The sequence below is a fragment of the Topomyia yanbarensis genome, chromosome 3 (assembly GCF_030247195.1).
Source record: "Topomyia yanbarensis strain Yona2022 chromosome 3, ASM3024719v1, whole genome shotgun sequence".
Taxonomy (NCBI): Eukaryota; Metazoa; Arthropoda; class Insecta; order Diptera; family Culicidae; genus Topomyia; species Topomyia yanbarensis.
Genome location: NC_080672.1, coordinates 374,003,519 through 374,015,048, shown reverse-complemented (window position 1 = coordinate 374,015,048; position 11,530 = coordinate 374,003,519). Strand labels below are relative to the sequence as shown.

The 11,530-nt window shown below is 36.9% G+C and overlaps 1 long non-coding RNA gene across 4 annotated transcripts; it reads right to left on the bottom strand.

Moving 5' to 3' along the window:
- Positions 1-2,851: 2,851 nt before the first annotated feature.
- LOC131691532 (uncharacterized) lies at positions 2,852-10,216 on the bottom strand. 4 transcript variants are annotated; one of them, XR_009305797.1, is made up of 9 exons: positions 10,068-10,216; positions 9,784-9,987; positions 9,345-9,716; positions 8,566-8,751; positions 8,039-8,505; positions 4,644-4,790; positions 4,381-4,586; positions 3,564-4,312; positions 2,852-3,494 (listed from the first exon to the last, which is right to left on the bottom strand). It is a non-coding gene; the product is annotated as an uncharacterized LOC131691532 (long non-coding RNA). The 4 variants fall into 4 exon arrangements; XR_009305796.1 differs by having other exon boundaries at positions 4,381-4,790; positions 9,341-9,716; XR_009305795.1 differs by having other exon boundaries at positions 4,377-4,790.
- Between the last annotated feature and the right edge of the window lie 1,314 nt (positions 10,217-11,530).

Genomic DNA, 11,530 nt, shown 5'->3' with positions numbered 1-11,530 from the left:
ATAGTGAAACGAAATAAAATACCCAACAATTTGAATATTTTCGATCTATTGGTACCAGTACTTGTTTTAAAAATACAAACAGTTACATCTACTTGAATTGAAAATAGTTATTCGAAAAACTTTGGAAAAAAGTGTTCCCTCATTTTACGGTATCTTTGAAGATTTTACAATGTAAAGCGGCACATCATCTGATAAAATAATTTTGGCCGTCAATTCTTCTAGAAGCAATGGGAAATTTACTGTTCTAACGAATTTAGTTCGAGAGCTAATGTCTTCAGCAAAGTTCTCGAGGGTGCTATTATAAACCGCTTTGTTGAAGACATGAATGCTCCATAAATTCAAGTTACCAAAATATATCAGGTTATTTGTATTTACTTTTAAAATAAATTATTATTATTTTACTGTTTATGATAAATCTCTTCTACTGTGTATGAACTTTTTTTTTTGATTTTTTTATTTTGTTTATAAACAATAAAATTTGCATTTTATCTAAAGCTTGTGTTTGCGAAGCAATTAAAAGTTATTTTAGAAAAAAATAGCTTTTAGATTATTTCGTAAATATCACTTTATAGCTCGGGAGTATCCCTACACGTAGCATTCATATATTCAATAAGGTTGTGTTAAATGACAGTCTTAAGGACATGCTGAATAGAGCCACAAGTTGGCAGCTAAAATGGCTGCCGTCGTTTCTGCTTCTTCTTTTTATTTCATCGTCAAAATCAAAACATTGCATTGGCGCACAAGACAAAATCTTTTGTAACTTGAGTGTCTCATCTCAGATTGCTTAGAAATTGTATCACTGTATGCAGGCATGTTAGCACAAGCTGATGAATAGGTTCTCTTCACGGAATTTTGATTCGTTTGGGAAATTTGTACCTTTTTATTTTTCAAAACAAATGAAACACGTGGTGCAAAAACCAGTCAGCTGATTGCTGAACGATACGCTTGTGTGCGTGCCATCTCATATCGGTATAGTACTTTCTAGGCGCACACAGAAACTGAACGTAACCCGAACATAACCGAACCTTTGTTGTGATTTTGGCATTGCTTCACCTTAACAAACTCGCTAAAAGCACGAACTCTGCTACTATTTTTTTGAAAAATTATTTCTCCATAATTTTAAAAGTTCAGAAATAACGGTTTTGGAATTATGACATTTAGACGGTAAGTTCTATCACAGAGAACAGACATATAAGCTAGAACAAACTTTCCCAAAAAACCTGTGTAAACATTTAAATGAAAATACGTTGAAAATCACCATCGCACACAGGTTTGCATGCGTGAGTCACCATTGTATCCAAGTTTGCATACAAGTCCCGTATAGCGATTGCTGGCCGCTCGAAGCGCCGACCAGTGGCAAGTTGTTATTTGCTGTTGTCATTTCAAAGCGACAGTTTAATTTCTTACACAAGTTGAAAACTTTACTTGTATGTCAGTTCTCAGTGGATCTATTTTCACCAAACCCCCACCAATTCGAATTTCTTGCTACGCCGCTGACTGCAAGTAAGTAGAAACAAAGTCATTCCACATTCATTCACGAGAAACTTCTTCGAATACTGTCTATCTATTATAATACAGTGATGGCCCGATTGATCAGCACCCGATTTAGTCTGCTTTTTGTCCCGATTTTGTCAGCCTCATATTGTTTATTGCTTTGAAAGTTGCGTTTTTGATTCACTTCGCTATCACACTTTTTCACGCTTGCCGAATGAAATGATAGGAAATCAACAAAAAAATAACTTTTTCCGTCAAATATATTATAAAAACAGCGAGACTGGCAGCCATGCTAACATTATCCACACTGAAAAAACTAGACACGTTAACATCATGTAGAAAACACTTGAGTTAATTCAATTGTAAAACACATGAAAATGATACGTTTGCCATTTGAATGTTTGATAGAGTGTGGATTATATGAATTTCAAGTGGAATTCTTGCGAACATTATGTGAAAATCACATTAACATCAAAAGAAATACCATTGACTATGATTTCCAAATGAATTACACGTGAATATCAATTAGTTTTACCTGTAGCTTTAATGGGTAGAATAATCGGCGATATCAATTGTTTTACTTACGGATATGCACTATGTGTTTTTCACATGAATGTCATGTGGAAAGTTCATACTATGCGACTCAACAGCATGGCAACCACAATTCAATGGTAAAACATATTGTATTCATGTGAAAGTAGAATGAACATAATTTAAAATAGCACATGAACTGCGTTTTAATAGATTTTCATGTGAAATTTGAAGGGAAATCATTTGATTTGCTTTTCAATATGCAAGTGCACTTGAAAATGATGTTAAATTTCCTTTGGTTTTATTGTGTGATTTTTTATCAGTGCAGAGTATAAAAGTAAGAAGAAGTCTGTTTCTGACACTTTCCAATGTCAAAAATCTGTCAGGCCAAAGGAGTTGCACTTTTAATCACACTTTTGATTCATCACACACGCTAAGATTCAGGTAATTTTTACTCAATATGAGATCCATGAATGATTCTCAAAATTGGGTATTTTTTCCGCAAAATTATGTTTTTAGCATGTTACTTCAAATTAGGTAAATTTTAACCAAAATTGAGATGGTCGTCCGTTTTTCAAATTTATAGATAAAATTGTGCGTGTTTGGATTTCTCTAGCAAATAAAATACACAAAAAGAATGTATAGCCTCTTAAGGTTGCGAAAAGCTGCTCGCACTTGCCGGAATATCTATATCCTTTCGACCATGGCACAAATATGATGTCGGACACATAAGTACATGATCAAATAATGAGCCGCGATGTGCTATAGTATCTGGTAAGACAGATGTGTTAACTCTAGAAGCTATAATCTCTTTCAATGCACAGTATTGGGATAACTCTGGTTTATTAAACTTAATATTATATTAATGCTACCCTACAAGGACTGATCGTATGTTTACTGCTTACTGAAGCTTTCTCCAAGGTAGTTACGGGATTACCGCTATTCCTCAATCAATGTCTCAGAGTGCATCGGTGGACAACGGAATTCCGTGTTGACAAGTATTTTTTGTTCGTGTTCTTTCTGTTCTTAGTTCATTGGTAGCATACGCAATTAGAAGAGTGAATAAAGTAAAGTTTTTTTGGTACAAACCTTTAACAAATATAAGTTGCATAAGATAAAAAATGACACTCAACTATTTAGTACTCTATTCGTTATGTTCATTCTATTAGAGAACTTCAATTTAAAAATTTTATTGATCGATAGAAAGCACTAAAATTTAATTTTAACATAAAATGCATATTCAGTAGCTGTACCTGTTGAAAATGTAAAGTTCAGCAGCTTTCCACAGGCATCAGAATTGTTTCAATCTTAGCCCTTGGATGGAAAATCTTCATGCTGTCGACCAGAGGATTCCAGAAATGCATTGATATAGTCGACAGTTGCGCTTCAACTCAAGCATCATTTTGCACGGACCCACATTCCTCGTGATTGAAAACACATTAGCTGAGAAGGTAGAATTTTACAGGTACCTGTTGAAAGAAGAGGGAAATCCAAAATTAATATAATCAGAGCAGGCTCCTTTACTGCGTTCTTATTACCTATGCTTGAGATCGTTGTGATTGACCTAGTCGGTGTAAATTTACTGAATCGGTGAAAGGTAAACTATTTTTTCGAGTGGGTACGGACTTAATACCTGCGTCTGGTGTGAATTTTTCAAACCGTTAGCTATCTGTGACAAATGGTTCGTTCCCATGTTTTTCGTTCTACAGCTTGAACAGTGACCAAAAAAGTTTTTGCGTTATGCTATAAATCATTGGTGGTTGTAGTGGAGGTGGCTATGCACATATTCTGTAGAATATAGCAAATCTGCAAAGCAATCGATTTTATCCTGGGTTTGTTGTACACTTTGCTGCTATCAGTAATTCGTCCTCTTCTTGAAGTTGTAAGTACTAATCGTTTGAATGTCGTCGAATTGTACCCAGTGCTCATTCAGGTAATTATCAGTGTTCTGGTCTCTGTGAATTTTAAGTAGATGCACCCGATAACCGGCACGAGTTTTGATCATCTTCTTGCAGATTTCGCACTTATAGTTTTTGTTTCGCAGAAATTCGGTTGTACCAATGGCAGAGCAGGTTTTACGATGTTCTTTCTTGCGGCTTCGATTTGGAAATTGTTGACCACAGTCCCAACATTCTTCGTGAGGAATGGCGTTTACTCTTTCGCTCCGAGGAGGGATTTTGTCTAGCACATCAATCATTTCATCAAATGAAAGCCCTTCTAAAGAAGGCAAGGGCTCAGCTTCATATATCGGTGTACTAACGTTACAACAATCTTTCGATGGGATCACCTAAGGAGTACATTAAAATACGAATGAACAAGCTGCAGCCAGATATTTCAATATACGTCATTACCTACCTGTTCCAAAGCGTTATCAGAATCACATTGGGGCGGTTCGTACTTGATAGTCACTTGTTCCAATATCTCCTTTGGATTTTTACTATATTGTGCAATTAGCAAATTTTGTTGCCTCGAACAATTTAGGGCTAATCTTTTGAAATTGGGGGAAACTGGGACTTGGAATACCATTGACTACCACTTTTGTCGTAGGACTGATGATGTTTCTGGATAACACAGTGCAGATTATTTGGTATTATAGAGAACAAGCCAAATATGTCTACCTAGCGAGACTGTATTGCACTGATTGTAAAACCTTTGCCTTTACTTGCTCTTCGTTCATGCTGCTGTTGACACTGAACAATACATTTTGTCTTCTCCTGTTGTGTTCAAAACGTTTGGATTGGCGGTCTCATCTATGATGTGCATGTCTGGAATAAAGAATTGGAGGAAAACTTAAATATAAGTTTTTTTGAATTTCAGACCTTTGTCATCAAACAGGGCTTGACGATGAGTGGTAATGATGCCCCAATCAGCTTAGGAGTAGTGAAAAGTTGTACAGTATTTTTGTTCAACATTAGTGGTTACTGGAGCATTGAAAAAAATCCTGATTTTTTAAATTTCAAAGGCCATGTTGTGACAAATGTCAAAGTGAACGCAGATCCCAAATTTCACATCATTTGGACAAGTTTAGAAGTTTTTAACATGGGCACTATGGGAAAATGAGAAAAATATTTTGAATGCCATAACTTTTGAAGTAGCGGTCGGAAATCTACAATTTATACATCGATTTATACCTTTATTAAAGGAAAAAATCTTTGCATTTCAAATAAATTATCCTTGTTCTCCAAGAAATAAGTAAAGCTCTAATTTTGAGGCATTTTGTCCTAAAAGTCCTTATTCTTAATAATCATTCTGCTCTATGCTGCAAAACATATTTTTTTGCGGTTTCTCTAATGTGAAAATTTCTCATAAATCGAACGTTACCTTTGCGATTTTTGTCAGAATACGAGAAGTTGGAGTTCTATGACATTTTGTCTTTCACATCAAATTGAATCATATTCTCGTGCTCTATTATTCTTCAATCAATTTTTATTAAAAGTGCTTTGTTGAACGTATAAAATTTTCAGAAACAAAATAGAAATAGGCTCGTAGCCGATACAATTCAAAAACATTAGATTTTTTAACATTTAGTTTGCAAACCTCATTTTTTATCAAATACCCTAGCTCCCCTATTTTTCCAAAAATAAAGCATTTACCATGTGATTCGTGACCATTTTTTACACTGAAAATGGTAAAAATAATAATAATTTATTGTTAAATGGAGTTGTTATGTGCTATTTAATTATGAAATGTGGAATCGAGAGTAAATGCCAAAAAATATAATGCATCTGAATTTTACCGATGGCAAATCTACTTCAATTTTGTTACTTAGGAATTTTTACATTGAACAAGGTACATTTAATAAAATTTGAATGAAGAATTTTAGAGATATATGCACAATATGATAAAATTTAATATGAATGACAGAATGCCTTAGAACCCAAACTTCTCGTATTCTGACGAAGGTCACAAAAGTTGCGTTAGATTTCTGAGACTTTTTAAATTAGAAAAACAGCAAAATATGTTTGATGGGGGATATTTAGGACAAAATTTCCCAAAAGTCAAGCTTCCTGTATTTTTTGAGTAACAAAAACATATTCATTGAAATGCTAAATTATTCCTTTCGAAAAAGGTATAAACTGTAATTTTCCGAGTATTACTTCAAAAGTTATAGTTCCAGCCACAATTCCAAAACTCCAGAATCTCAAAATTCTAAACTTCCCAAAATTCAGGATTCTAAAATCCCATTTTTTTTTCTTCGAAACCGGGTGGAACAGTTATAGTTAAGTCAGTCCTGGTACGGGTTAGGTGGATAGTTTGGGTAATGGCTGAGCTGGTCCATGCACCCTTAGGCCGCTTGCAGAGTGCCGGCGAGAAGCGCTTGTACTGACAGTATGATGCGAGATGCGAGAAACCTGCTCGCAGCATATCAAATGTAGCCTGTCAGAGTGAAAGCGGCAGTCGGCGCCGATCCGCTCCGCTTTCACTCTGACATCCTCTGGCGCTGGCGCTAACATTAGAATGCGAGAAACCTTCTTACTGCAAACCAAAGGAAGGATGTCAGAGTGACAGCGGAGCGGATCGGCGCCGACTGTCTGCCTTTACTTGACCTGTTTGCAGCATATCAAATGGAGCCTGTCAGAGTTAAAGCGGGCAGTCGGCGCTGATCTGCTCAGCTTTCACTCTGACATCATCCTTTTAGTTTGCAGCAAGCAGGTTTCTCGCATTCTAATGTCAGTACAAGCGCCAGCTCAGCTTCTTGCCGCCACTGTGTAAGCACCCTTAGGGTGCTTACGGAGTGGCGGCGAGAAGCTGAGCTGGCGCTGGAACTGACATTAGAATGCGAGAAACCTACTTGCTGCAAACCAAATGGGTGATGTCAGAGTGAAAGCCGAGCGGATCGGCGCCGACTACCCGCTTTCACTCTGACAGGCTCCATTTAATATGCTGCAAGCAGGTTTCTCGCATCTCGCACTCTAATGTCAGTGCCAGCACCTGATCAACTTCTCGCCGCCACTCTGTAAGCACCCTTAGTCATGAGACTCAGAAATCAATAGGTTTGTTCCAGTACACGGAAGTCACTCCGGAGTAAACAGGAGCAAAACATCTTTGCTCCTTTTACTCCGGTTTGCTACCAGAAGAAGAAAAAAGAGAAGAAGAGAGTACAGGAACGATTTTCTCCGGAGTACTAGCGTGTTGATACTCCTACTATCTGAAACGACAATGCAATTAATTCCTCCATTGAATCCCCTATGAACACTATCCTAATAACCAATCGAGGCTGTCTGCCAGTTCTTCGGCCGAAATGCCAACGATGTGACCATCATGAATACGCCAGACAACCTCAATTGACTTCTTCAGCACAAGTTTGGCATTACCCAGCTGGTGGTGGTGTGAAAACTGTCGAATAGGAGCTGAGAACACCAACATCCCAATATTCAAATATGTCCTAAAATTTTAAACTTTTAATGATCTAAAATGCCGAATTGTCAAAATTCTAAAACTTCATTTTTTGTTTTTTATTTCGATTATAGAGGTTTTAACCTTAAGGTCATTCGCCTCTTCGGGTCAGAAAAATCTTATGAAAAATTTCTAACCCTATGTGCGGGGTCTGGACTCGAACCCAGATGAGCTGCGTACAAGGCAATCGATTTAACAACTACGCTATGCTCGTCCCTAACTTCAAAATTATAAGAATTCCGAGTTACCCAAAAGGACCCAATTAACAAGATTAAAAAATTCTGAAATTCCGATATTTTAAAATTCCAAAGCTATACGATAAGAAAATTTCAAATTACAGAATGCTGGATTTTGAAATCACAAAATTTTACATATTTAAATTTAACAATTTCAAAATCCAGGTATTTTAAAAGTTTTATCACCTCTAAGAAACACATTTGACAATTCTTTCAGATCTACCCTATACTACGTACTTTGTAGGATAGAATGAAATCAATAGTAGCCACTGGATATATGGTTCCTTTCATGTGGAACGGTTTGTGAAAATCAGCCCAGCTAAGTCTGTGAAATTTTTGTCACACACATATATACACATGCATCGTACGCGTTAGCTTACCCGCTTAGTCATGATAAATTCCGTTCTCGATTTATTTAAACATCGAAAGCAATTCTCGAACCTGACGTCCATTTCCAAATGAAATACACCGTCCGATGCTTCCGACTTCGTTAATATAATCCTCCGAAGAATCAATCGAAATTGAACACGTTTCTCACATCCTAGACAAGTAATTTTCTTACTGTGATGTCTTTCGTAACCAACTAAGTCATGTCATGTCAGAAGTCTCACTCCAACTGAGATTCATCGCCAAGAATCAGAATCACGCCATATTTGTGTCTTAGAAGGTTCAGAAGATCTATTACATTTAACGCCAACTATATTAACATCTGCCGATTCAGTAAATCCGTATATCAGATCCACTTCATGGCCACAAGCACCGACGCAATTTGATAAATCACTGTTCGAGGAATCAGCCACCCTGGGTTAGCAATCGTCACCTCTACACCGCACTCCAAACCGCAAACCTACAAAATAAATGAAACATCAACAATTTGCGTCGATTTATTTAGCTTGGTCTTCTCTACCTGTAGTTCTCTCAACGTACTACTTGTACTACTGAAGATACAAGAGTAGCGAATGTGTGGCCTCGAATGAATACCGAAACCCCTTACGGCGGTCCATATTCGTGAGGTAAGCACATCTATTCCAAAATTTCATGCATAGCGTTCACGTTTAGAATTTGCTCACTGTCGCTGCATCTAGATTCTCATCTGTAAAGTATTGGTTTGAATAATTCCTGTTGCTGTGATGTTCACAGAATAGATTGTAAGGTTCTCGGTATCGCAAAAGCTTCAACATATATCAAAACTGGTTTCGAGGACGATATATCATGAAATGTACCTAACACAAACATGACAGCGAACTTGATACCAAATTCAATATTGTAGCACAGGAGAATGGTGTCCCAAAACCGAACAACCTAGAAATCTGCATTTTAGTATACGATCATGGTTCGAAAAAGCATACGGCCTGATTGGCCAAGATAGATATAAGCATAAATCTTGAGCGTTTTTTCAAAACGTCATATCTGCAATGAGTTACTCTCTTTGTTTACTTTCTCTTCTGTTAATAATTCGGTCATTTTAACATTTATCCCTCAACTGTACTGTACTGTAAAATAAATGAAAAGTGTTATAGTGACGCCGTAAAAATCGAAAGAGAAAGTAAACAAAGAGAGTAACTCATTGCAGATATGACGTTTTGAAAAAACGCTCAAGAAATAATCATTTCGATAGCCGACTTCTGTTTTTGTCAGTAAAACCTCAAATGTTATCTGAAGACAAATATGTGAAAATGTACCTACAATCATAGAAATCCGTTTCGCAAAACCATAGTATGCTGATTTCAATAAACTAATTGCCACCGTCTCCGACTGATTGAGTGTAACTTATTATTCCTTACAGTTAGATGTCTAGTAATGTACTTTATGGTATAGGAAAGCTACCCAAGCCTCCCCTTATGTGTCCATACACCATACGGCAATCGTTTGTTACATAGTCCACAACGTGTACAGCAAAAATCCGTCGGCTGGAAGAGCGTATTTTAGGCTAATACGCTCGCTGGTTATTATTATTGCTGCGGGGAACACGTACAAAAAAGAACAAAACTCCTGACCACTCAAATGGATGCAGGTTGCGGTAGAGCAAGTTTTCCGCTCTCGAAATGTTAAGAAAAACTGGAAGCAAGACGTGGATCACTTAGGTCAATATGTTCCAATAAATGTCAATACGGTGGAAACGTACCTCTACGGAAGCCTATATTTTTCGTCGAAACGTAGGAGGAGTTCCAAACCGACCCAAAGAACTAGTATCCGCCATTGGAAATCTATAATGGTACTGGATTCTCGCTAGATCCTTTACATGTAATTGTCGCTTTTCTCCTGCTTGGACTTGGGGATATTGCTCGAATATTCATCCGCACCGAATCGTTAACGGCGAATGAAAATGCTGAAGTTCCCAAAATGAATGAAACGGGCAATCCTGAAAATATTAATTTTTGTTTTTTCTACTTTTATTGGATTACATACCTTTGATTATTCTGCAGTGTTTCATCGAGTAGTTTAGAAAAGAAGACGTGTTGACAACTGGATTATAAACATTGTTTTTCAATTACCCAAAAGTAGGTTCCGACTAAAGTACTCATTCCATGGGTAATCGCCATGTTGAAAAAATTACCCAATTTTAAGTTCGTTCTATTGGAGCTTAGCCCTGGTTATTTTTTACTCATGATTTGGGTACTAGAATCTTACCGTGCACTTTCAAACTGTGTAGTTCGATTTGGTGTGAACTGTTCAATATGCAAATATGTTTTATGGACTCTACCAGACGAACAAGGCTGAATTCGAGTAAATCCTTTCTTGAACATATTTTCCTTATCTTAACGATACAAACACAGAAAACAGACATCCATGATCGAACAAAAATATTTACAAAACGCGTGTAAACATTTAAACTAATATATGATAAACACTAGCGCCGCCACACCAACCTATCCCAACTATCCGTCAAATCCATTCCGGAGCCGGTTCGAGATCCTGAATGGATTCAGTATGGAATCTTGCTCAAAGAAAACAACCGATTCAGTCTCTATCGGTTGATACATTTGAGCTGGAATTCATGCTGGAGATCCGAACCGGTTCCGGACTAGTATGACTGGGTAGAGGAATAACCGCTGTCAATTATGTCGAACTCAGCCACAAAAAAATATGACGACAGTAGCGCACCTGGTTTGGATATCCCAACTATCTTCGAAACCGTTAAAGATTTTACACAAGTTGAATGCTGAAGATGGACGTCTGTTCTCTGTGATACGAATATGCAAAAATAAAAAAAAATCAATCTGCTCTAAATTTTGCGCTGTGTCCGACGGGGTTCCGGTAGCTTACAACAAAAATTTCATTTTATTCTCGCAAAAAACTTACCAGTGCCAAAATATTAATGAAACTAGTAAAAAATTTAGTTTTATTTGCTACTATTCTGAAGTTACAGCTATTTGACACTATTTGGCTCATACATTTCTTCAAAATGTAATCGCGGTATGGTGGTTATAAAAATACTTTTCATAAAGTTTGAACTGAAAACCGAGACCTAAGCAGTACCAATGTTAAATTGCTCGCGTGTTTTTTGTAAACGGCCAATAAGCATGCTGTCAAAATTCACTTTGAGAGAAAATTCCGGACGAACCGTAACTCGCCGAGAATGGATGTTAACATTTTATGAAAGAGAAAAGTTTTCTCTGTCGTCTACTGCTATGACTTATAATCTGTAATAATGGTTTGTCCGGAATTTCCCTTCAAGGTGAATTTTGACAGTATGCTTATTGGCCCTTTTCAAAAAACACGCGTGATTTCTTCATATTTTGGACTACGTAGAAGATTCTTTTAAGCCTATCAGAGAGAAGAATCGGCTGTGATGCAAAGCTGACACTTCTCAATTAACCGGGTATATTCTTTCCTTGTGTGATCTGGAGAGTTTCGTAAATTTACACTAT